Source organism: Bombina bombina, chromosome 2 (assembly GCF_027579735.1).
Source record: "Bombina bombina isolate aBomBom1 chromosome 2, aBomBom1.pri, whole genome shotgun sequence".
NCBI classification, from domain to species: domain Eukaryota; kingdom Metazoa; phylum Chordata; class Amphibia; order Anura; family Bombinatoridae; genus Bombina; species Bombina bombina.
The window spans coordinates 1343106395-1343134141 of NC_069500.1; the positions used below are offsets into that span (position 1 = coordinate 1343106395).

Sequence of the window (27747 nt, forward strand, 5' to 3'; positions counted from 1 at the left end):
TGGCCTGCTTGACCTTGTTCCAGGACTGGTTAGGTTTCCAGGCCTGCTTGGATTGAGCAAAAGTTCCCTCTTGTTTTGAAGCAGAGGAAGTTGATGCTGCACCTGCCTTGAAATTTCAAAAGGCACGAAAATTAGACTGTTTGGCCTTAGATTTGGCCCTGTCCTGAGGAAGGGTATGACCCTTACCTCCAGTAATGTCAGCAATAATTTCTTTCAAACCAGGCCCGAATAAGGTCTGCCCCTTGAAAGGACCAGGATTTAAGCCATAGCGCCCTACGGGCCTGGATGGCGAATCCGGAATTCTTAGCCGCTAGTTTAGTCAAATGAACAATGGCATCAGAAACAAGTGAGTTAGCTAGCTTAAGAGTTCTAAGCTTGTCAACAATTTCAGTCAATGGAGCTGTATAGATGGCCTCTTCCAGGGCCTCAAACCAGAATGCCGCCGCAGGAGTGACAGGCGCAATGCATGCAAGGGGCTGTAAAAAATAAAACCTTGTTGAATAAACATTTTCTTAAGGTAACCCTCTAATTTTTTTATCCATTGGATCTGAAAAAGCACAACTGTCCTCAACCGGGATAGTGGTACGCTTTGCTAAAGTAGAAACTGCTCCCTCCACCTTAGGGACAGTCTGCCATAAGGCCCGTGTAGTGGCATCTATTGGAAAAAAAATTCTAAATATAGGAGGTGGGGAAAAGGGCACACCGGGCCTATCCCACTCCTTACTTAGTTTCTGTAAGCCTTTTAGGTATTGGAAAAACATCAGTACTCACCGGCACTGCATAGTATTTATCCAGCCTACACAATTTCTCTGGCACTGCAATTGTGTCAGTGTCATTCAGAGCAGCTAATACCTCCCCAAGCAATATACGGAGGTTCTCAAGCTTAAATTTAAAATGAGAAATCTCTGAATCAGGTCTCCCCAATTCAGAGACGTCACCCACAGACTGAAGCTCTCCGTTCTCAGGTTCTGCATATTGTGACACAGTATCAGACATGGCTCTTACAGCATCTACGCGCTCTGTATCTCGTCTAACCCCAGAGCTATCGGGCTTGCCCCTCAATTCAAGCAATCTGGATAATACCACTGACAGGGTATTATTCATGATTGCAGCCATGTCCTGCAAAGTAATCGCTATGGGCGTCCCTGATGTACAACTGCCACAGTCTACTGTGATTGTTACCCTCCTCAAACACGACTTTGAAGCCTTTTGAGCCCTTCAGAGATGTCCTGTATCATGCAGAGGGTAGCTGAATGTCTGTCAGTATTTTTATCTGCACAGAAAAGCACTAAAATAGGCCCTTCCCACTCATATTGCAACAGTGGAAAGCCATTTACTAGGCAAAAATCAAGCCAGCCATGTGGAAAAAAAACAAAAAACTAGGCCCCAATAAGTTTTGTCACCAAACATATATAAAAACGATTAACATGATAGCAAATGTTTTATATTACACTTTTATAAGAGTATGTATCTGTTAAAAAGCCTGATACCAGTCACTATCACTGCATTTAAGGCTTAACTTACATTAATCCGGTATCAGCAGCATTTTTCTAGAAAATCCATCCCTAGAAATATGTTAACTACACATACCTTATTACAGGAAAACCTGCACGCTATTCCCCCTCTGAAGTTACCTCACTCCTCAGAATGTGAGAACAGCAAAGGATCTTAGTTACTTCTGCTAAGATCATAGAAATCACAGGTAGATTCTTCTTCTAATGCTGCCTGAGATGTAACAGTACACTCCGGTACCATTTAAAAATAAACTTTTGATTGAAGTTAAAAAAACTATAATACACCACTCTCCTCTTACTACGTCCATCTTTGTTGAGTTGCAAGAGAATGACTGGGTAGTGAGGGGAGGAGCTATATAGCAGCTCTGCTGTGGGTGATCCTCTTGCAACTTCCTGTTGGGAAGGAGAATATCCCACAAGTAATGGATGATCCGTGGACTGGATACACTTAAGAGAAAAGGAATGATTAATTAACCAATTAAGGTGGAGATAGTTCACCTCCCAATTAATGATCTATGCATATCTAATGATACATAAGAAAATCAGTAATGCTCATATAACTGGAAAAATAATCTGAAAAGTTATTCTAAAAATCAAGCCCATGATTTAAAATCAGTCATGCTGACTACAGATTTAAATCAAATCCACCCTGGTGTGTATCTGTAGTGAAATTATAACATCTATCTCCTGGTACCAATCTAGTAAGGAAGGTATTTTGGCAGATATCCATATAACAAGTATTTGTTGCTTTGCGCAGTTTATCAACACTTTACATAAGGTAAGGTAATCCGCAATTTGCATTTAAGACATTAAAAACCAAAATTGTTTTTTTATAAGCAACCATGTTGAAAATAATCTCAGTACATTCCAATGCTGGTGTGTGTGCACATGTGCAGCAATGCCTTCACGTACCTGCACTGTAACCTAGGTTTCATAATAGTACTGTAGCACCAGTGATTAGAGGGAGGTGAATGAAAAGTGTTTGTTAAATGTCCTTTAAAGAAAAAAAATTGGGGTTCAGTGTCCCTTTAACAGGACACCTGATCTTAAATGATTCAGATAGAGCATGCAATTTTAAGCAACTTTCTAATTTACTCTGATTATCAATTTGTCTTCGTTCTCTTGCTATCTTTATTTTAAAAGCAGAAATGTAAACCCTTAGCAGCCAGCCCATTGTAGGTTCAGCACCATGGATAGTGCTTGCTTATTGGAAGCTTACATTTACCCACCAATAAGAAAGCATAACCCAGGTTGTCAAACAAAAATGGGCCGGCTCCTATGCATCACATTCATGCTTTTTTAAATAAAGAAAGCAAGATAACAAAGAAAAATTGATAATAGGAGTAAATTAGAAAATTGCATGCTCTATCTGAATCATGAAAGAAAAAAAAAAATAGGTTTAGTGTCCCTTTAAATAAAAACACAGTAGGTGTCCTTGCAAACTCCTTTCCATAAGATCTGAATATACGGGTATTCCCAGCATATATGGATTAGAGAGCCTTTGCCAGAGCAACTCCGCCAACATTTGTTGGTTGTCCCTGGAAAAATCTTACAATATTTGTGGGGGTCATATACCATCTTGTTAATGTGTTTTGAGCAACTGCGCTGAATAAGCAGTGTTTACTGTATTCTTAAAAATGTGCACCCATAGCAATTGTGATATAGCCAAGGGGAGTTCCTTTTGCAAACTGTTGACATGAGTGTAACATAAGAGGCTCTTTGTTAAGGGGGCTATAGGCTTTGGATAGAGCTCTCTTTATTGGGATGGAGGTGGAGCAAAGACGCTCAAAATTGGTCAGTCGATAAATTACATTTTGTCTGTTTAGGAGAGGCTAAAAATTATTTTACTGATTGTATCGTAGCTAAGGACAAAAAACCTCTCCCAATGCATCCAATTGGATTTAACCTAGTAGACTGTGCCACAGATAGCACTGGGATTAAAGGGACAGTCTAGTCAAAATTAAACTCACAATTCAGATAGGACAAGCAAATTTAAACAACTTTCCAATTAACTTATCAAATATGCTTTGTTTCTTTTGATATTCTTAGTAGAAAGCTAACCTAGGTAGGCTCATTTGTTAATATCTAAGCCTTTGAAGGCTGCCTATTTTCGCAATGTATTTGACATTTTTTACTCAGCTAGCGCTAGTTCATGCTTTGACTCACTGCTGCCACTACAATTCATGTGAGAAGCTACCCCAAATCTTATGTCTCTGTACCCTCAACCTGTAGACTGTAAGCTCTCTGGAGCAGGTCCCTCTTCCTTCTGTACTATATTTGTTTAGTCTTTAATGCATCTCATCACAAATCCTTATTGTATACACCTATCTCTGTACCCAGCTCAAAGAAATTTTCCGGCACTATACAAAAATAGTTTTTCATGTGTTGTGGTTTCACAAGTATAAATTTGGTGCCGACTGGCTTGAAGGGCCAGCTTCTGTCGCATTTGGAGGGACCCAAAACCTCTGTCTGCACATGTCTAGTGTTTAAAGAGGTTAAACACATAGTTTAAGTACTCTGCTGTGTGACTAGTGCTGCCAATTGGTTCACCAGAAGTTCAGGGTTTTCCGAATCAGAAACTGCCACTTATCAATCAGCAGATCTAGTTACAGGGGTTAGACACACAGGTTTGCAGTATCACTAGTGATAAAATGCTGTGCTCTAATCAATTAGATCACTTTAATGTATTGTCATAATGGCCCTTTAAAGCAATCGGATGTTTTACAGTGAACTAGCATGTGCAGCAGATCTAGATATGCTATGTGAACCTGTGATAGATGAGAGATGACTCATTTTACATGACAATCCAGAGTGGATGCAAGGATATTGCAGTGGAGCCAGCATTAATAACAGAATTTATGCTTACCTGATAAATTACTTTCTCCAACGGTGTGTCCGGTCCACGGCATCATCCTTACTTGTGGGATATTCTCTTCCCCAACAGGAAATGGCAAAGAGTCCCAGCAAAGCTGGTCACATGATCCCTCCTAGGCTCCGCCCACCCCAGTCATTCGACCGACGGACAGGAGGAAATATATATAGGAGAAACCATATGATACCGTGGCGACTGTAGTTAGAGAAAATAATTCATCAGACCTGATTAAAAAACCAGGGCGGGCCGTGGACCGGACACACCGTTGGAGAAAGTAATTTATCAGGTAAGCATAAAATCTGTTTTCTCCAACATAGGTGTGTCCGGTCCACGGCGTCATCCTTACTTGTGGGAACCAATACCAAAGCTTTAGGACACGGATGAAGGGAGGGAGCAAATCAGGTCACCTAAATGGAAGGCACCACGGCTTGCAAAACCTTTCTCCCAAAAATAGCCTCAGAAGAAGCAAAAGTATCAAATTTGTAAAATTTGGCAAAAGTGTGCAGTGAAGACCAAGTCGCTGCCTTACATATCTGATCAACAGAAGCCTCGTTCTTGAAGGCCCATGTGGAAGCCACAGCCCTAGTGGAGTGAGCTGTGATTCTTTCAGGAGGCTGCCGTCCGGCAGTCTCATAAGCCAACCGGATAATGTTTTTAAGCCAAAAGGAAAGAGAGGTAGAAGTCGCTTTTTGACCTCTCCTTTTACCAGAATAAACAACAAACAAGGAAGATGTTTGTCTGAAATCTTTGGTAGCCTCTAAATAGAATTTTAGAGCACGGACTACGTCCAAATTGTGTAACAAACGTTCCTTCTTTGAAACTGGATTCGGACACAAAGAAGGTACAACTATCTCCTGGTTAATATTTTTGTTGGAAACAACTTTCGGAAGAAAACCAGGCTTAGTACGCAAAACCACCTTATCTGCATGGAACACCAGATAGGGCGGAGAACACTGCAGAGCAGATAACTCTGAAACTCTTCTGACAGAAGAAATTGCAACCAAAAACAAAACTTTCCAAGATAATAACTTAATATCTACGGAATGTAAGGGTTCAAACGGAACCCCTTGAAGAACTGAAAGAACTAGATTTAAACTCCAGGGAGGAGTCAAAGGTCTATAAACAGGCCTGATCCTAACCAGAGCCTGAACAAATGCTTGAACATCTGGCATAGCTGCCAGTCGTTTGTGTAGTAAGACAGATAAAGCAGAAATCTGTCCCTTAAGAGAACTTGCAGATAATCCTTTCTCCAAACCTTCTTGTAGAAAGGATAGAATCTTAGGAATCTTTATCTTGTTCCATGGCAATCCTTTGGATTCACACCAACAGATATATTTTTTCCATATTTTATGGTAAATTTTTCTAGTTACAGGCTTCCTAGCCTGAATCAGAGTATCTATTACAGAATCTGAAAATCCACGCTTTGATAAAATCAAGCGTTCAATCTCCAAGCCGTCAGCTGGAAGGAAACCAGATTCGGATGTTCGAATGGACCTTGAACAAGAAGGTCCTGTCTCAAAGGTAGCTTCCATGGTGGAACCGATGACATATTCACCAGGTCTGCATACCAAGTCCTGCGTGGCCACGCAGGAGCTATCAAGATCACCGAAGCCCTCTCCTGAATGATCCTGGCTACCAGCCTGGGAATGAGAGGAAACGGTGGGAATACATAAGCTAGGTTGAAGGTCCAAGGTGCTACTAGTGCATCTACTAGAGTCGCCTTTGGATCCCTGGATCTGGACCCGTAGCAAGGAACCTTGAAGTTCTGACGAGACACCATCAGATCCATGTCTGGAATGCCCCATAATTGAGTTATTTGGGCAAAGATTTCCGGATGGAGTTCCCACTCCCCCGGATGGAATGTCTGACGACTCAGAAAATCCGCTTCCCAATTTTCCACTCCTGGGATGTGGATTGCAGACAAGTGGCAGGAGTGATCCTCCGCCCATTGAATTATTTTGGTCACTTCTTCCATCGCCAGGGAACTCCTTGTTCCCCCCTGATGATTGATATATGCAACAGTCGTCATGTTGTCTGATTGAAACCTTATGAATTTGGCCTTTGCTAGTTGAGGCCAAGCTTTGAGAGCATTGAATATCGCTCTCAGTTCCAGAATGTTTATCGGGAGAAGAGATTCTTCCCGAGACCATAGACCCTGAGCTTTCAGGGGTTCCCAGACCGCGCCCCAGCCCACCAGGCTGGCGTCGGTCGTGACAATGACCCACTCTGGTCTGCGGAAGCTCATTCCCTGTGACAGATTGTCCAGGGTCAGCCACCAACGGAGTGAATCTCTGGTCTTTTGATCTACTTGAATCGTCGGAGACAAGTCTGTATAATCCCCATTCCACTGTCTGAGCATGCACAGTTGTAATGGTCTTAGTTCCTTTTGCACGAATTCATTTATGTCCATTGCTGCAACCATCAATCCTATTACTTCCATGCACTGCGCTATGGAAGGACGAAGAACAGAATGAAGTACTTGACAAGAGCTTAGAATTTTTGATTTTCTGACCTCTGTCAGAAAAATCCTCATTTCTAAGGAATCTATTATTGTTCCCAAGAAGGGAACTCTTGTTGACGGGGACAGGCCAAAGCGCTCTGCGCGCCACGATAGCAAACCCTGAATTTTTCGCCGCTAATCTAGCTAACTGCAAAGCGGCATATAAAATAAAAGAGTTAGCCAATTTAAGTGCTTGAACCCTGTCCATAACCTCCTCATACGAAGATTCTTTATTGAGCGACTTTTCTAGTTCCTCGAACCAGAAACACGCTGCCGTAGTGACAGGAACAATGCATGAAATTGGTTGTAGAAGGTAACCTTGCTGAACAAAAATCTTTTTAAGCAAACCCTCTAATTTTTTTATCCATAGGATCTTTGAAAGCACAACTATCTTCGATAGGAATAGTAGTGCGTTTGTTTAGGGTAGAAACCGCCCCCTCGACCTTGGGGACTGTCTGCCATAAGTCCTTTCTGGGGTCGACTATAGGAAATAATTTCTTAAATATAGGGGGGGGGAACAAAAGGTATGCCGGGCCTTTCCCACTCCTTATTTACTATGTCCGCCACCCGCTAGGGTATAGGAAAAGCGTCGGGGGGCACCGGAACCTCTAGGAACTTGTCCATCTTACATAACTTCTCTGGAATGACCAAATTGTCACAATCATCCAGAGTAGATAATACCTTCCTTAAGCAGTGCGCGGAGATGTTCTAATTTAAATTTAAATGTCACAACATCAGGTTCAGCTTGTTGAGAAATCTTTCCTGAATCTGAAATTTCTCCCTCAGACAAAACCTCCCTCATGGCCCCTTCAGATTGGTGTGAGGGTATGACAGAACAATTATCAGCGTCCTCTTGCTCTTCAGTGTTTAAAACAGAGCAATCGCGCTTTCTCTGATAAGTAGGCATTTTGGATAAAATATTTGCTATAGAGTTATCCATTACAGCCGTTAATTGTTGCATGGTAATAAGAATTGGCGCACTAGATGTACTAGTGTCTTAAAGCATTAAAAGTATTGCACACCAAATTTCAGAGCTTTAACCCTTAAATTAACGGAACCGGAGCCGTTTTTACATTTAACCCCTATACAGTCCCAGCTATATGCTTTGCTGAGACCCAACCAAGCCCAGAGGGGAATACGATACCAAATGATGCCTTCTATAAGCTTTTTCAGTGATTCTTAGCTCCTCACACATGCATCTGCATGCCTTGCTCTCCAAAAACAACTGCGCATTAGTGGCGCGAAAATGAGGCTCTGTCTAAAACTAGAAAAGGCCCCCATCTGAAAAAGGTGTCCAACACAGTGCCTGCCGTTTTTCTAAACAATCCCCAAGATTATAATAACCATTAATAGTTAGAATCTGCATAATATGCCTAGTAAAGCAATCGTTTTAGCCCAGAAAAATGTCTACCAGTTTTTTAAGCCCTTTTGAAGCCCTTTATTCTTTTATTTATTTAACTAAGAAAATGGCTTACCGGTCCCCATGAGGGGAAATGACAGCCTTCCAGCATTACATGGTCTTGTTAGAAATATGGCCAGTCATACCTTAAGCAGAAAAGTCTGCTAACTGTTTCCCCCAACTGAAGTTACTTCATCTCAACAGTCCTGTGTGGAAACAGCAATCGATTTTAGTAACTTCTGCTAAAATCATCTTCCTCTTACAAACAGAAATCTTCATCTTTTTTCTGTTTCAGAGTAAATAGTACATACCAGCACTATTTTAAAATAACAAACACTTGATAGAAGAATAAAAACTACATTTAAACACCAAAAAACTCAACCATCTCCGTGGAGATGTTGCCTGTGCAACGGCAGAGAATGACTGGGGTGGGCGGAGCCTAGGAGGGATCATGTGACCAGCTTTGCTGGGACTCTTTGCCATTTCCTGTTGGGGAAGAGAATATCCCACAAGTAAGGATGACGCCGTGGACCGGACACACCTATGTTGGAGAAATAGGGACATTATACACTAGATTTTTCTTTGCATAAATGTTTTGTATATGATCCATCACCTGGGAGTTTATTTTTAAACAACATTGTGCCGATTTTCAGACTCCTAACCAGGCCCCAACGTTTTAGACGTATACTGGTGTCAACAGATTCCTGCTGTTTGAGCTTTTCATAGGAAGGGGGGGGGGGGGGGTAGTGTCTGCCCTTCCTTGTTCCCCAGCCCCTTTCAATTGGATTCCCAGCCTAACTGCATCAACAGTGATAAACTGGGAATTTCCAAGTAGGTTTTTAAATGGTTTTATACTGTATCTTTATCTCAATATTTGTGCATATTCTTTATAGTATAGTAGTGACTATGACATGCAGTTATATGAAATTTTATAAATACTGTCCATTTAAAGGAAAATTGGGCCCAGCATTTTTCTTAGCTTAGACTACATTATGCAATTTCAAAACATTTACAAAGTACATTAATTTTAACCTTTTGCCGCCGTATTCAGTCAAAACGGTGCTGGGCTTTAGCGCCGTTATGACAGAATACAACATCATAGCCAACGGCTGTCTTGAAGCCAACTGCGCTTCCTGGATTTGATTGGTCTGGAGGACGTTCCTAGCATCATAGGGACGCCCCCCCAGACCCGATCCAATAATTGAAATCTAGCGATCATGTGCACGATTGCGTGATTTCAATTGGTCTCTATCGGAACAATGTTCCGATGTAGACATTATAACCCTGCCATGAAAGGGTTAAATAACACATGGTTTCCCCGTCATGATTCTATAGGTGTGTCCCTCTCTTCCCAGTAGACAGTTTCACAAGTACAAGACAAACACTGCTATGTTTGTATCAATTTAAAAGATTTGTTTCTTAAATTATCTTTTTTAAAGTGAATGTCAAGTTACTAATAGTGCCCCACGGCATTGGTTAGACTTCTAAAACTTAAAGTGAAGGTCAATTTTCATGTGAAAGTGCCCGGTTTTTAATAAAAAATAAAAACAAGGGCGCACTTTCATTCATGAAAATTGACATTGCACCGGAGTGTAAAACTACTTACCTTTTTCTTCTGAAACGCCAGATCGCTGTTATGAAACTATGCCCCACCTTCTTCTTCCTGGTTAACTTACCCAGCAATGACAAAACCGCCTTCCTCCTATCACGACGTTGCCTCAAGCAATGACTCCCCCGGGGGGTGAGCCGTGACAGGAGAATGCTGGAATTGTCATTGCTTAAGTATGAAGGGGCTTGCGACGGGCTGGTGAAGCGCTGGAGCGGCTTCAAGAAGAAAAGCTAAGTATTTTAAGAAGACCGGTGAAATGTAAACTTTCATGAATTAAAGTGCCCCTGTTTTTAATAGTACAGGTCGCCCTCGGTTTACAACGGTTCAATTTGCACCGTTTCAGAATAACAACCCTTTTTTCAGTCGTGTGATTGCTATTGAAAAGCATTGAGAAGCAGTGCATTGATTAAAATAGCCAGTAGGTGGAGCTGTCCGCTTGTGTTGCAGCAAAGAAATGCAGGCCAAGCAAGCTGAAATTAATCAATTTAACCAGACCAGAGCTATCAAGCAGCTTGCTCTGGAACAAGATCTTCCAGTCTATAAATCAGTCCAGATTGGAATGCATAGAAATAACTGTTTGCAGAAAAATGCAAGTAAAGTCTGTGTTGTGTGATTATTTTATTAGGTTTATAATGCTGTTTAGCAAATGTTTTTGTTCATTTAACTTAGTTTAATTATATATTCTGTGTTGTGTGATTATTTTATTAGGTTTATAATGCTGTTTGGCATTTAAAGTCTTCATTTCAAAGCTTTAAAAATAATGTATTAGGTGTTACTTATGCAAATTTTGAGAGGGGCCTGGAACCTAACGCCCTCACTTCCCATTGACTTACATTATAAACTGGGTTTTAATTTACAACGGTTTCAATTTACAACCATTCCTTCTGGAACCTAACCCCGGCGTAAAATGAGGGCTACCTGTACTTTTAAAAACCAAGCCTTTATTCTTGAAAGTTTACCTTTCACTTTAAGGTGAAGGTCAATTTTGTTGAATTAGTGACCGGTTTTTAATAATCCTATTAAAAACAAGGGCACTTTAATTCATCAAAATTGATATTTCACTGTTTTATTCAAAAAAACTTAGCCTGTAATCCTGGCAGCCGCTCCAGCACTTTGTCCGCCAGTCGCATGCCGTCTTCACTGGTCCAAAATGACGAATCCGGCTTCCAAAATCATGGCGTTGCATCAGGCCAAGATTCCCCCGGGGGGGAAGCTGTGATCGGAGGAAGCAGGATTAGTCATTTTGGACCCGCGAAGATGGCTTGCGACGGGCAGAGGAAGCGCTAGAGCGACTGCCAGGATTAAAAAGTAAGTTTTTGAAGAAAACAGTGAAATATCAATTTTGATTAATTAAAGTGCCCTTGTTTTTAATAGGATTATTAAAAACCAGTCACTAATTCATCAACATTGACCATCACTTTAACAAGGTTTTAATTCATGAAAGAGTTTATATGTATATGTAGAATTTTTACCTGTTTACCGCTGCGACGATAAGCGCAGCTCTCCCGTTCGCCATTTTGTCAAATTGACAGATGTCTCGATTCGTAAAAGAATCGAGAAAAACAAGGATTAGTTATTTTACAAATATTCGTCAATCAATTTGACAATATGACGGGCGGAAGAGCTGCGCTTATCGTCGCAGCGGTAAACATTCTGCAAAATATATACATATGAAAGTTTTCATCAATTAAACCCTTGTTAATTTTTAAGTCTATCTAATGCCGTGGGGCACTATTAGTAACTCGACATTCACTTTAAGGTGAAAAAAACACAACATAAAATGTCGCTTTCAAAAACTTTAGTACAAATGTTGATTTTATTTTCCCAACCAAAGGTCAGCGGATAACAATCATTAGTGTGCCATAATAAACACACATTGCCAAAGCTACTACAGAACACTAACATGAGTGGGCAAATAAAGCACCACTGTGTTGTACTGGTCAGTTTATCATGAGTAGATAGATTATGATTTGCATAAGCTACAAAGTGATCACTATTACCATTTACAAAGACATGTTACTAAGTAATAGTATGCACCAATTTTCATTTAAAGGGACAGTAAACCTTAAAAATAATGTTATATAATTCTGCACATAGTGCAGAATTATATAACATTAGCGCAAACGTCATTACTAAGTAATAGTATGCACCAATTTTCATTTAAAGGGACAGTAAACCTTAAAAATAATGTTATATAATTCTGCACATAGTGCAGAATTATATAACATTAGCGCAAACGTCATAAAACAAAATTTCCTTATAAACTGGGAGTTTATAAGGTGTGTTTGTAATAGACACTACTATAAAGAATATGCACAGATACTGATCTAAAAATCCAATATAAAACAAAAAAAAAAAAAAAAAAAAAAAAAAAACCACACCTTATAAACTCCCAGTTTAGCACTGTTAAAAAGGTTAGCTGGAACACCCACTGAAAGTGGTTCTATAGAAAAAAAAAAAAAAAACAGACACTCCCCTTGCAAAAGACTCTACACAAACAGGAGCAAAACTGAGGCTTGGTTAGGAGTCTGAAAATCAGCACAATGTAATTTTTTAAAAAAAGGGATGTATAGGCTATATAAAAAAGGGATCTACAAAACAGTTATGCAAAGAAAAATCTAGTGTACAATGTCCCTTTAATGACAGAGCAGATTAGACACGAGCCAAAGAGCTAGAAAACAATGAACACTAGAAGGTAACGTTTAGACGATAGGAATTAATGGACAGATTATTCAGCAACAAACTCGCCATTCAACATTCTGTCTGGACATTGACAGACAGGGGTTTAACACATAAGGGAATTTAACAGGCAAAGGGTTAAACACTAGGGACAATACAGACAAGAAAGCACGAATATTAGGGCCATACCAAAGGTTACAGTATTAACGTCATAAATAACCCACAAACACACTATTCCTTACCGAAAGGACACAGAGACGCCATACAGCTTACCTGGCAGAAACACCGCAGCTCAGCAAAACGCTATTTATTCCTTTCTCGTGTTAACTCAGACTCGCTTTACTACTTCTCAAAGGGAACCAGCAAGTCAATGAGTTTTTGAATTTCGACAGTTAACTTAATTCCCCCAATCCGAGACGCCCTGTACCTTTGACGTTATAGAGAGCATACGAATCAACCAATCACAGCACTATAGCTGCTGAGTACGCGCATCAATGTTTTGTCGGAAGTTTGACGTTTTACGCATGCGCTTCAGTTCCATCGAGGCGATGACGTAAGAAATTAGGGATCGCTTTAATGATTAGTAGATTACTGGCATAAATCGCTATTTATGTAATGACGTTATTATGTGTTAGTCATCCTAAAGAGTCTTACACAAAAAATACGTACGGATTGTGAGCAGATATGTTTTCTATTAGACATAATAAAGTATATTCACTGTCTCTATACCAAGCACACTATGCACAGTGATAAATTACACTGAAAAACAAACTCCAGACAGATAAATATTTCTGCTGAAATCCAGCTAAATTAGAGACTGCAGCTAGGAAACAGGAGGCATTATCTATAGGAAGTGTATCTGAAATTCTGCTGATTTTTAAAAAATGTTTGCAATATATTAGTACTGGGTAAAAAAAAACATCCTTACCACAGCACGTTTCAATTTTCTGACCATTTGGGACCAGGGCTATTTTTACATTTCTGCTGTGTTTGTGTTTAGCTGTAATTTTCCTCTTACTCATTTACTGTACCCACACATATTATATACCGGTTTTCTCACCATTAAATTAACTTTCTAAAGATACCATTATTTTCATCATATCCTATAATTTACTATAAAAAATTATAAAATATGAGTAAAAAATGGAAAAAAAAAACACTTTTTCTAACTTTGACCTGCAAAATCTGTTACACATCTACAACCACCAAAAAACACCTATGCTAAATAGTTTCTAAATTTTGTCCTAAGTTTAGAAATACCCACTGTTTACATGTTCTTAGCTTTTTTGTAAGTTATAGGGCCATAAATACAAGTAGCACTTTGCTATTTCCAAACCATGCCACCATTTCACCGCCAAATGCGATCAAATGAAAATAATCGTTCACTTTTTCACAAATTTTTTCACAAACTTTAGGTTTCTCACTGAAATTATTTACAAACAGCTTGTGCAATTATGCCATAAATGGTTGTAAATGCTTCTCTGGGATCCCCTTTGTTCAGAAATAGCAGACACATATATGGCTTTGGCATTGCTTTTTGGTAATTAGAAGGCCGCTACATGCCGCTGCGCACCACACGTGTATTATGCCCAGCAGTGCAGGGGTTAATTAGGGAGCTTGTAGGGTTAATGTTAGCTTTAGTGTAGTGTAGTAGACAACCCAAAGTATTGATCTAGGCCCATTTTGGTATATTTCATGCCACCATTTGCGATCAAATGCGATCAAATAAAAAAAATCGTTCACTTTTTCACAAACTTTAGGTTTCTCACTGAAATTACTTAAATGCTTCTCTGGGATCCCCTTTGTTTAGAAATAGCAGACATATATGGCTTTGGCGTTGCTTTTTGGTAATTAGAAGGCCGCTGAATGCCGCTGCGCATCACACGTGTATGTGTGAGATTGTAAGATGCGTTTTCACATTAATATTTGGGCACCACTAGTGATTGAGGAAAACTGTTGCAGCACATCTTCTGGGTATATGAGAACTAATATACCTTTTAACAGAGTAATAATCAACACTGGAACCAATAAAGTTGTAGTATCAAGATATTACAAACTGACCATAACCACTGAAGTACTCTATATTCAGTTTTCAACAGCTTCACCTGAGCACAAAAGGTTAATATATAAAATTTCTATTTATCCACGTTCTCAATAAGGTGTATTATCAACATATATTGGTATATATAATGTTCAGTCAAAATTAGCTTGTAAGGGATAAATATGGAGTTCCTAGATAGTGCTGGTTAGGTGAACCTTACTTGACAAAATTAGCAGATACATGATATAGTGATATATATGTGCATACTTTTCGGGTCAGACTGCTCTGACTTAACTCTGCAAATTCTCTTTATGCACAAGCACTCTAGCCTAAATCTATATTACAATTTAAAGTACACATTACCTGTGTAGTGTCATTGCAATCTTTTGATTGTGCATATTCTTGCAAAGCTGCTGCCATATAGTGCTTCAAAAATGGGCCGGTGTTCCGTTGAAATGTTTTCCCTCATCGAGATTTGCTACCTGGATGTGCGGATGGCATACAATTATGTAATCACACTCTACATATGTGACGGACTTCCCCGCTACCCCGACTGTGTAGCGCCCTCGACCGGGTCCTTCCTCTGCCTGGAACAAGTGGCTATGTAGCCCAGGAAAGGGATTTCTATGTAGCCCAGGAAAGTGATTTTAGCTGGAGCTCATCCAAATAACTAGACAGACTAGCCTTCAGGTGAACAAGAACTGATTTTATTGAGAACACACACTCCTTTTATACACACATCTCATCTTGATAACACAAAGGACAATCCCACAATTTTCCCGCCATTCCCGCCCCTGCAGACAGCCCGGCACCTCCAAAGGAGCCACAGTCTCACATAATCCCAATACTTAGGGGTGGCGGTTTCGGGTGATCCCGGTGGAGCGGCGGCACTTCCAGGGTGTAATTTTAAAGCTCTTGGTTGCCAGATGCCACAGTCCAAAAATCAGCATGATTCGTTACTGGGGACCGGAGTTACAGTCAGTTGAAGTTATGGGATTAGGGGGTTAGGGGTGTCCAAAACCCCCAGTTCCCAAAAAAGCTTCCCTCTGATAATTGCCACAGATCATGTCCTTCCTAGGGGTTACCAATCCCCAAAAGAGCGGAGCTCTGAGGCAACGGGCTGCTGGAGTGACCAGGGGTAAAGTTAGCTGGTGTCCTGTGGCCGACCGGGAGTTCCAGGAGCCCGGCCAGCCTGAGAGGAGTTAGGCGGGTGTCCGTTGTAAGGCGGCCGATCGGGAGTTCCAGAAGCCGGCCAGCCTAGGAGGGTTTTCCTGGTCATACACCAAACAAAAGCTTTCAGAGATTGTGGTTGCTCTGAGGAGCCCAAAACCACTGAGAAACAGCTGGGGTGAAGTCTATAGGGGGGGACAAGGGTTCAGCCCCTGCAGCCCAGTATCTGTGACAACTCCCCCCCTCCAGTTCGGCAGACCCGGCTAGATCCACACACGGGTCGGCCTGGGGATGTCCGAGGAGTTTATGCCACTTCAGTCCGCCTATGTCAGGCTTTCAATATAATGTTAATGAAGGAACTCAATTCACAGATCTAAATATTAAAGGTTGTTTTGTTTCACTATAATAAAGGAATGACACTGGCTTAGTGAAATTCACACCTAATAGTGATAGTTTAGTTGCTGGTATTGCCTCACCCCAATTGTACAGTTAAGGGTTAAGCAAAGTTTAAATGGATTAAAGGAATGCTCTCAGTTACCTAAGTAAGCTTTAGAATTTAAGATGCGAGTGTAGTTTAGTCTCTTAAATCTTATAGCGTCACATGCATAGTACCACTTTAAATAATAAGCTTGTGCTTTCTGATTACTGCTAACATATGTTGGTAACTTATTGTATCAATGCTTTTAAAATTGCAGAGTTAGCTTTTACCTTTTCTTCTCATGCACTTGTAGCGTGGCAAAGCTGATAGAATGCTCAGTCCGTTCTGTGGAAGTTCCGGTTAGGAGGTGGGAGGAGTGACAGCTTTCTTTCAGCTGACAGAGGGTGATACAATATGGATTAAAGCCAGGTACTCAGTGATAAGTTCTTACGGTAACTTAATTATTAACACAAGCTATAGAGTGAAAGTTCTTCCTGTATTACTTGCTTTAGTACATGTACTTTAATACTTGCGGTTTGCTCAGCAGTTCATTTATTTTGATTTGCGTGTCCAGCTTCTGAGTTACTGTATATTGCTCTTGCTTGGCTGAAATCCGGATGACTGTGATACAAAGTTGCTGAAAAGTTCCTGTGAGAAAGAAGTTTAGCGAACAATGTTATTTTCAATAATAATAGGCTCAGGGAAATAGGGTAGCCTTGTACACCAAATTACTAAGCAAAGAATATTGGTTTTGGGCGGTTTTTAAAGGCAAGCTGCAAGTTGTTGATTGTAAGATTCTCTGGGTCCTAGAAGGAGCAATGTTCCTGACAGCCGGGAAAGTCCATCAGCATTCCCATTGCTCTTTCCCGGTCGGTACTGGATGTCAAAGTTAAATGGCTGCAGAGCTAGGCTCCACCTCAACAGTCTCCCGTTGTCTCCGGAAACACGGTTGAGCCATACTAGGGGGTTGTGGTCAGTAAGGACAGTGAAGGGTTTCCCATATAGGTAGGGCTGCAACTTCTTCAAAGCCCATACCAGCGCCAGACACTCCTCAACCGCCGCGTAGCCTACTTCTCAGGGTAGCAGTTTGCGACTGATGTAGGCAACGGGGTGGTCCTGTCCTTTATTGTCCGCCTGGCTTAGTATGGCCCCCAACCCGAACATGGAGGCATCTGTGTGGACAGAAAAACTTTTGGCTGAGTTAGGAGCGGCCAGTACTGGGGCAGAGATTAAGGCAGATTTAAGACTCTGGAAGGCTTTTTCACACTCGGGGGACCACAGGACCAGTCGGGGAAGTCGTTTACGGGTCAGGTCAGTCAGGGGTTTGGCGAGGGTGCTGTAATTAGGGACGAACCTCCGGTAGTAGCCTGCAGTACCCAGAAAGGCAAGGACTTGGGTGTTGGTCCTGGGGGTGGGCCAGTTAGCCACTGCCTTGACTTTGGCCGGCTCGGGTCGCTGCTTACCGCAGCCGACTCGGTGGCCTAAGTACTGAACTTCCAAGCGCCCAATGGTACACTTATCTGGCTTCAAGGTTAAGCCGGCGGCTCTAAGACGATCTAAGACGACGCCTAGGTGGACCAGATGGTCCTCCCAGGTCTCGCTATAGATGGCGATGTCATCCAGGTATGCACAGGCATAGTCCTGGAGGCCATCCAACAGGCGGTCTACCATTCTTTGGAAAGTGGCTGGGGCGTTCTTCATTCCAAACGGCATGACCTTAAACTGGTATAAGCCAAAGGGAGTGATGAAGGCAGACTTGGGGACGGACTCAGGGCCAAGGGGGATTTGCCAATAACCCTTGCATAGGTCGATGGGGGGTCAGGAAGTGGCCCCGGTGATTCGATCTAACAGGTCATCTACTCGGGGCATGGGATACGCGTCAGTGGTGGTTCTGTCGTTGAGTCTATGGTAGTCAACACAGAAATGGGTAGTTCCGTCCTTCTTGGGTACTAACACTACCGGGGAGGCCCAGGGACTGTTGGACGGTTCAATGACACCGAGGTCCAACATTCCCCAGAGCTCCCGGTGCATACTGTCCCTGACGGCCTCTGGGACCCTGTAGGCAGCCTGTCGCAGGGGTGTCTGTCCCGTGGTCTCCACCCAGTGGATGGCTGTGGTGGTAAACCCAGGGACAGTAGAGAACATGTCACTTCTTTGTTCCAAGAGTTGCCGGACCTGCCTTTTCTGTCTGGGCTCTAACCTATCGTCTAGGGATATGTCATCCACCCCCTGGGGGGTGTCAGTAGATCCAGGAAGCTCCGGCATTGGAAGACTTTCAGAGTCTTCCACTGCCGGCGCACAGATAGTGGCCACATCTCTAGGTCTCTCTATGTATGCCTTTAACATGTTCACATGAAAGGTCCGACGGATCTTTTCATCTGAACACTTCGCTACCAGGTATGTGGTGTTGTTCAGTTGTTCCACAACCCGGTAAGGTCCTTGCCAAAAGGCCTGTAGCTTGTCGGTTTTGACAGGCGTCAGAGCGAGGACCTTCTGTCCCACAATCAGGGTTCGGGTACGGGCATTGCGATCGTACCATCGCTTCTGCCTGTGCTGAGAGGCTTGAAGGTTCTCGCGTACCTGGGCAGCCAGGTCCTTCAGCCGGTCTCTGAGCTGGAGTACGTACTCCACAACAGAGTGCTGTTTCCCCCTGGTGGCTCCCTCCCAGTGGGCTTGTACCAAATCTAGTGGGCCCTTAACCTTTCGACCATATAGAAGTTCAAAGGGGGAAAAAAACGGTGGATTCCTGAGGCACCTCTCGATATGCAAAGAAGAGGTGCGGCAGGAATCTCTCCCAGTCATTGTGAGTGGCTGAGAACGTCCGAAGCAGTTGCTTTAGGGTCCCGTTAAACCTCTCACACAGCCCATTCGTCTGGGGATGGTAAGGGGCGCTGTGCAGGGGTTTAATTCTGCACAACTCCCAGAGTTGTTGACTTATTTCCGCAGTGAACTATGTTCCCTGGTGAATATCCGGAGCATCGCATCTGCTATGGTCTCCGCCGTGATATTGGCCAAGGGGATTGCATCGGGGTATCGGGTGGCATAGTCCACCACTGTAAGGATGTATTTCTTCCCTGATGGGCTGGGCCGAGCTAATGGCCCCACAATGTCTACTGCCACTCGGCTAAAGGGTTCCTCAATAATGGGCAGGGGATGGAGGGGGGCTTTTGTATGATCACCTGTCTTTCCTACCTTCTGGCAAACCTCACAGGATTTACAGTATTCCTTAATATCGGCTGTAATGCCTGGCCAGAAGAAGGTTTGAGTCAAGCGGTGGTGGGTCCTTTGCTTTCCTAAGTGGCCGGCTAAGGAGATGTCATGCCCTATGTTCAGTAGGTTGGACCGAAACTTCTTCGGTACAACAAGCTGGCGTTTGGGCACCGGTCCTTTTCTCCTCTTGGAGATCCAGTACAGGAGCTCTCCCTCCCACTGGAATCGTTCGTCTCTGGGGCCCTGGGGGTCAGCACCTACTCGGTCTCGGTAAGGGGCTAGGGTCGGGTCACTCAAGGTTTCTTTGGCGAAGTCAGAGGGGGTCGCCCAGGAGGGGGTGTCAGTAAGTTCGGGGTTAGTGGGGACGGGTGGTCGGGGAAAGGTAGGTGTTGGGGTGGTAGGTCTTACCTGGGTCCCCAGAGTTGGTGAGGTGGCGGGGCATCTGGCCTGCTGGTGGGTAGTCACTGGGCAGGTATCCGGAGAGGCATCCCCCACATAGGCGGACACAAGGTGGCCGAGGTCGTTTCCCAACAGGACCTCGGCAAGGATGTGGTGCATAACCCCCACTTCTACATTGCAGGAAGTCGGTTTTCCAGTTCAAATGGACCCAGGCTGTAGGAATCCTGAGGACCTCACCTCCGGCTACCCCCACAGCAAGGGTGCGCCCAGTGCAGCTGGAGGGGGGAACGAGGTGAGGTTGGATCAAAGAAACGATGGCCCCCGTATCTCTCATTCCTTGAGCCGCCTGCCCGTTGACCCAGACAACTTGCCGGTGTTGTTGTCGGTTGTCTTGGTCCATTGAGCCGACATGGTGCAAGACACCCACTTCTTCTCCTGTCCAATCAGCATAGGGGTCGGAGCTCGCTGTATGGGCACAATGGGCAGCGGCCTAATAGGTGCGGGCTTGAGGAGACCCCCACGAGGTTGAGGCAGGGTTCCTTGGCGGCTGGGCTGGGGAGTTTCGTTGTCTGGCGGGGCAGTCCCGTATAACATTTCCGGGGTGTCCACACCCATAACACCCCCGGGGATGGCTGCTCCCAGGTAAACGGGGCGGCCGGGTCTGTGGCTGCCAAAAGAACGTTGGGGTTCGAGCTGGGGCTGGAGCGGAGCAGGTTGCTGGCCGGGGGTCTGTGGCCGCCTGGCGCCGGGCATTCACATACTGATCAGCCAGGGTGGCGGCTTGGTCAGCTGTTCTGGGTCCCTTGTCTTTTACTCAGTCCCTTATCTCTGCTGGGGTGCGGTTGTAGAACTGCTCCAGGAGGATGAGTTGAATAGCTTCGTCTAGGGTGGTGATGTGGCACCCAGTAACCCAGGAGTTCAAGGATCTAGCTAAGCGGTGGGCAAACTCGGTATACGGCTGCTCCTGTTGTCTTTGTAGTCCCCTGAAGTTTAGCCGGTGAGCCTCCGGGTTAAGTCCATACCGAGCAAGGATGCGCTCCTTCACCCGGTCATAGTTGCCTTGATCTTCGGAGGGGACAGTGTGGAAAGCCTCCAAGGCCCTACCGGGTAGTTTCCCAATTAAGATAGTAACCCTATCGGCATTAGTGACCCCATGCATCCGGCACTGGGTCTCGAACAGCTGTAGGTAGCGGTCAATATCCTCACTCCCATCATCCTGGAAGGTTCGGAAAGCCCCGTGAGGTAGTCTCTTGGGCCGGGAAGGGGGGTTCAGGGGATCCGGCATGACCCCCCTATAGACTTCTGAAGCTCCAACATGTGTATCTTGTTGGCGTCAGTCACTATCCGAGTAATGATCTCCTCGGGGGGGGTTAGGTCCATAGAGAGCCAGTTGCCACTGTACCTGCCGCTGTTTGTCGGATGTTGTAGTCCCTGGAGTGGAGGCTGTACTGGGCTGTCCTCCGCTTTGGTCGCTGTCCGACCCACCAACCTGTTCGCTAGCCCAATCGTCCTCCATCAGTTCGGCTATGAGCACTGCCTTTGTCTTGTTGCTGGCGACTTTCCCTCTAGTCTGCAGCAATGTTCTCAATTCTTCCTTCCGGAGCCCCTGGTACTACTCCATCTGGCAAGATCTTCAGTTAGTGGTTTGGACGTTCCAGGTAGATGGAAGCATCCCACCGCTACCAACCAATGTGACGGACTTCCCCGCTACCCCGACTGGGTAGCGCCGTCGACCGGGTCCTTCCTCTGCCAGGAACAAGTGGCTATGTAGCCCAGGAAAGTGATTTCTATGTAGCCCAGGAAAGAGATTTTAGCTGGAGCTCACCCAAATAACTAGACAGACTAGCCTTCAGGTGAACAAGAACTGATTTTATTGAGAACACACACTCCTTTTATACACACATCTCATCTTGATAACACAAAGGACAATCCCACAATTTTCCAGCCATTCTCGCCCCTCCAGACAGCCCGGCACCTCCAAAGGAGCCACAGTCTCACATAATCCCAATACTTAGGGGTGGCGGTTTCGGGTGATCCCGGTGGAGCGGCGGCACTTCCAGGGTGTCATTTTAAAGCTCTCGGTCCCCAGATGCCACAGTCCAAAAATCAGCATGATTCGTTACTGGGAACCGGAGTTACAGTCCATTGAAGTTATGGGGTTAGGGGTGTCCAAAACCCCCAGTTCCCAAAGGAGCTCCCCTCTGGTAATTGCCACAGCTCTTGTCTTACCTAGGGGCTACCAATCCCCAAAAGAGCGGAGCTCTGAGGCAAAGGGCTACTGGAGCGACCAGGGGTAAAGTTAGCGGGTGTCCTGGTGTCTTGTGGCCGACCGGGAGTTCCAGGAGCCCGGCCAGCCTGAGAGGAGTTAGGCGGGTGTCCATTGTGAGGCGGCCGACCAGGAGTTCCAGAAGCCGGGCAATCTAGGAGGGTTTTCCTGGTCATACACCAAACAAAAGCTTCCAGAGATTGTGGTTGCTCTAAGGAGCCCAAAACCACTGAGAAACAGCTGGGGTGAAGGCTATAGGGGGGGGCAAGGGTTCAGCCCCTGCAGCCCAGTATCCGTGACAACATATGCTTAAAAAGAATGTGTGGAATGCGATTACATAATTACAGGCATGCGCAGATTGCGGTAGCAAGTCTCAACGAGGGAAGAGTAAATTACTAGCATTTTTTATTAAAGCAGCCATGTAAATGTGCGCCTGCGCAGTTAAACATAGTGGTAGGAAATTTGTACGGGGTATTTTTTGCTTTATTTAATTTTTACTGCTCAGCCGCACACATGTAATACAAATTAAATAAAGCGTATTGTAGTGGTGGAGACACACTTTATTTAATTTGGATTAGTTTACTTCAATCTGCGCATGCTTGTAATTACGTAATCACATTCCACACTTTCTTTTTAAACATATGTGGAATGCTATTACATAATTGTACGCATGTGCACATCCAAGTAGCAAATCACGATGAGGAAGCAAAATTCGACAGAACACCGGCTCCAGAACATATGTTCAACAAAAGATACCAAGAGAATGAAGAAAAAGTGAAAATACTGTAGAAGTAAATTAGAAAGTTGATTAAAATTGTATGAATCATGATAGAAAAATGTTGGGTTTCAAATCCATTTAAAAATATATCCCTAAAACAGTTACATGTTAGCAATAGTGTCATAATAAAATATAAGAGCATATACTTTTTGCACTCTTACAACTCTTTAAAGGATCATTATAGCAAAAAAATGTAATGCTCTAATTTGTTAGTGCAGTGATGGCCAGTTTCCTAACATGGTGGGGGGCACAGATCAGTATCAATATTTTAGAACAATTAAAGGCAGCATATAAATTTGTGGCTGCACACAAATAATATGTTTCCTAAAAAATGCCCATTTTGCACAGGGCCTGATTCACGTAAGTGTGCAGAGTATCCTCTATCTGTTGTTCTCCCCTCCAGAGATGGCTCATTTTAGTTGCGTCCATGTTTGTCCACCACCAGAATTACATCAAAGCACACATTTTTAATTCAGATTTTTCCTAGGGGCGCAAAACTATGGCACACATTGTAAGCTTTGCTTTTTCCCTGTCGCTACAAAAATTATTGCAGAGAGCCGTATGTGACCCATGGGCCTCCAGTTGGCTATAACTGTGTTAGAGCATGCAATTTTATCACTATTGACCCTGCAACAACAATGGGATAGATTACAAGTGGAGCAGTAATTTATTGTGTGCCCACAAAGGGAAAAATTCGCCCGCTGTGGGGGGGGGCGCGATAAATAACCAGCCATTTCAAGTGACTGGTTATTGCTACCTTGAGCTTCCGTTAGCAATTAGCACTCAAAAAATACATTTTTAAAATGTGCCCCAATTGCCCCCAAAATATAGCGTGTAGTGTTTTTTTATTTAAATAAAAAATAGTAGCAATTTTTATTTAAAAAAAATAATAACTGCACTAGGCAGTTTTTTGGGGCTAAAGTTGGTGGTTGTGGGGTGTTTGGGAAAAAAAATGTTTTGGGGGCTAAAGTGGCCTATGGGAACTGTGTGTTCTCAGTACATATATAAATGTATATGCTTATATACATATATATTTATGTGTTAATATGTGCATAAACACATATAATTATATACATATTTATTTACACGTTGTTGCCTATCGCTGCGTGACTTACCCCCCTTCGCTTCGCTAGTTCTCATGCTGTGTCTGATGGCATGAGAATGAGGCTCCCATTGGAGCCTATGGAAGTGCGCTCTCGTGAGCAAAATGTTTCAGTGCAATGCAAATGCAAGTTCGCGTTCACATTGCACTTAACTCGTAATATCAACGCACATTTGTGTGCACTAGTATTGTGGAGCGCAAATATCACTTTAGCGAAAGCTATATTTTGCACTCTACTTGCAATCTGGCCCAATGTGTTTAACCCCTGAAAAGGCGTTCAGTAGTTTAAAGGATTAGAAAACCGTGTATAAATGGCACAAACCATTTAACATTTAACATATACCCCCATAGAAGTCTACTTGCGTGCAAACCTAAACCCATATTCTCAAGTGCGCTAACCTGAAAATATTACTATTTCTCATTCCAATGTTCTTCACATAGCAGAATGTGTTTTTTTTCATAAATACATATTTCTAGATATATCTGACGGTATTTTGCTAAAATATATATCTATACCTATATATATATATATATATATATATATATATATATTAGAAAAGGGTGGGGAGTTAAAAGCGCTAGGCAGTCACTATCTTAGTAATTCAGTAATTAAACAGGTGGTATTTCCCCACAGCAGCTACTACTTAAAAAGTATGATATGTACCTGCCCTCTATAGTAAAATCAATACTGAAATAAAATATTAGTACAAGTGTTTGTAGAGTGTTTAATAGGAAAATATCTAAAAATATATCTAAAATCTCTTGTTTTAAGAGTATGTGAATATATGATACACAGGACTGTGCAAATAATAATTCTATGTCACCGTTAATTGACACACTTCAATATATAAAACATATACATAAGTAGCGGTATAAATGTACCAATAAAAATATGGATATATAAATAAACAAATAAAAAGTTAAAACGTTAAAAAAGTTAAAAAATCTTTTATAATATAAAGAAATTCCTTAAAGTATTTAAAAGTTCCTTATATATCTTCCTTAAATATCTTCTCAGTCTTATTTAAAATCCAAGAGGAAACCGGAATTTGTTATTTTGATACATGTAATATGGTTGATAATAATAACACAGTTTCTCAAATAAATCCAGAGTAAGAGGGAAAAGAATGGCCGACCCCGTCTGGGTTCCTACTTACTTTCCTTACCCCCAATCTTATGAGGTAAGTGCCGCACAGTAAGAAGGATGATCCACGACTAGCTTCCAAAATTCCCTCTTCTCTGCTGCTTGGAGTTGGTAGAGTAATCCCTGGAGTGCACATATATGAAGTACATGCAGTAAAAAGAGAACAAAAAAATAGTGCAATATTGTACTTTTATTTGTGTAACAAAAACAAAACACTCTAAAATTTGGCTGCTTACAGTGTTCCAACTCAATCTAATATGAGGTAATATGAGGTAATGTGAAAGCATTGATTGGAAACCAAGTTTAAATCGTTTGGTTAGTCCTTCATACGAAAATCGATGCACTGTCATCAAAGTATAAGAATAGCCGTTCTGTTAATAGTCCTATATATATATATATATATATATATATATATATATATATATATATATATATATACTTCTGTTTAGTTTTAAAAAAAATATATATATTGATGTGACGTCACGCAGGACAGCCGCTAAAAAGGGGCTGTCTAACACCTAAATAAACCATCCTATCATCTTTTATAATTTTGTATAAAATTTAAATCAGAGATCGTGCCAGACCCATGCGCATTCGGTTCACCTCGTGCAATTTTAACTTTTGATGACAAACCTGCCAGCTTTAAATTAGCTTCTGAACAATGTTATAGGTGTGCTTGCATGCCCAGGTGTGCAGAGGTCGCAACTGCGACCCCCGAGGTGGGAGGGAGGCCCAGCTTCAGGAAAAAAAAATCAACTTTACCTGCCACTGCCTGCACTGATATCATGTGAGTGTGACGTGATGCTTCACTATTGTCTCTGACTACAGGGGTTAGTGTTTCTGTTTTACCCATTGTTTATGTATGTGTGTGTGTATGTATGTATGTGACTGTGTGTGTATTTATGCATGTATGTGTGTGTATGTTTGTGGAACCAGCAGATTACAGACCTTTTTACTACAGCATGGGGTAAACAGTGTCACTATACAGTACCACTATATACAGTACGGGGGGGGCTGGACCATGTCACAGACTACTGTGGTCACTATATAAAGTACTGGGTGGGGTAGGGTCAGGCCAGCCTTCTCACCGGCAGATTACAGACTGTGACACTAACTCACTATATACAGTACTGGGGGGTTAAATAGTGTCACTATATACAGTAATAGGGGGTCAGACCATCTCACAGACTGTGGGCACAGGATACCCCCTTTTTAAGACATGTAATCTGATTCACAATTTTTTTCTGTGTTAAATGTTAAAAAAAAAAAAAAAAAAGATATCTATCAAATTCACATTTTTTTTGTGGGGGGGCTTTCTTAGATTCTTGCACCTGGGTCCTGTGGTTTCTAGTTACGCCTCTGCATGCATTGCTTTCTGTGTAAACTGCACCGCAGAGCAGTAACAAATAAATTAAAGGGACATAATACTCATATGCTAAATCACTTGAAACTGATGCAGTATAACTGTAAAAAGCTGACAAGAAAATATCACCTGAGCATCTCTTTGTAAAAAAGGAAGATATTTTACCTCACAATTTCCTCAGCTCAGCAGAGTAAGTTCTGTGTAAAAAGTTATACTCAGCTGCTCCCAGCTGCAGGTAAAAATAAAAAAAAAAATGAAGAAATGAACAGCAGCCAATCAGCATCAGCAGTGCTGAGGTCATGAACTCTTACTGTGATCTCATGAGATTTGACTTAACTCTCATGAGATTTCATAGTAAGCTTCCTTTACCTGATTGGTGAAATAATTTGAGAGTTCACGAGGCTCATCCTTTCAGCTGTCCCAGGACAAACACACTAAAATGCTGCTTAGAAATCCTTTACAATGGGAGGTGGCTACTGAGGAACTTTTGAGGTAAAATATCTTTCTTTTTTTACATAGAGATGTTCAGGTGATATTTTCTAGTCAGCTTTTTACAGCTATGCTGCATCACTTTCAAGTGTTTAAACATTTGGGTATTATGGCCCTTTAACTGGCTTTACATTTTATTCAATCATTCCTTGAGTTGCTGGCTTCAAATGCAAACTTTTTAATAATGCATTTAGTAATTGATTTTATGTCCAGAGAAATACGAAGCAGTTAGAACAAACAGCAAGCCGCAATATTGGTTTTCAGGGATACACATGCAGTGGCTAAAACCAACATTCATAATAAGTTCTGTGAATCAAAACATATCTATTTCCTCTGAATTATGATACAAACCCCATTGTAATTCTTGTTAGCACTGTAATACTTTTGTGTTTTACTGAATAAGCTCATAAATATTAGCCATATTGGGCATTCCAAACAACACTTAACAATATTTGTCATAACTTGAAAAAATTAAGTTATGACAAATAATGTTAACTGTTTGTGAGCTTAATCAGTATAAAGAAACAAAAGCATTACAGTGCTGACAAGAATTAAAACAGAACAGTAGCGAGACCCACTGTGGTTTTTATCATATTTTAGAGGAAAAAAACATTTTAATGTGTTGAAAAATACTCAGTTTTCTATTAGCGTAAAATCTTTTGAATGTGAATAATGATTTAGAAATGATATGGTTTAGTATTTTCAATTATGTTAAAATATATTTTGATCATTCCAAATTTGAATGTTACTTATTTAAATTATATGCTTGTTATTCTATAACAGCTTAAACAATT

At 42.3% G+C, this 27747-nt stretch overlaps 1 protein-coding gene across 2 annotated transcripts in view; it reads right to left on the reverse strand.

Moving 5' to 3' along the window:
- The window catches only part of TACC3 (transforming acidic coiled-coil containing protein 3), a 111592-nt gene that overhangs the window by 70590 nt on the left and 13255 nt on the right, over nt 1–27747 (reverse strand). The window contains exon 1 of one of the 2 annotated variants that reach the window (XM_053704229.1): nt 12847–13008. The exons of the other annotated variant lie outside the window; for it this stretch is intronic. The gene's annotated coding sequence lies outside the window, so the exon portion shown is untranslated. Of the gene's footprint in view, nt 1–12846; nt 13009–27747 lie in introns of those variants that run through there. 2 annotated transcript variants of the gene reach the window in all.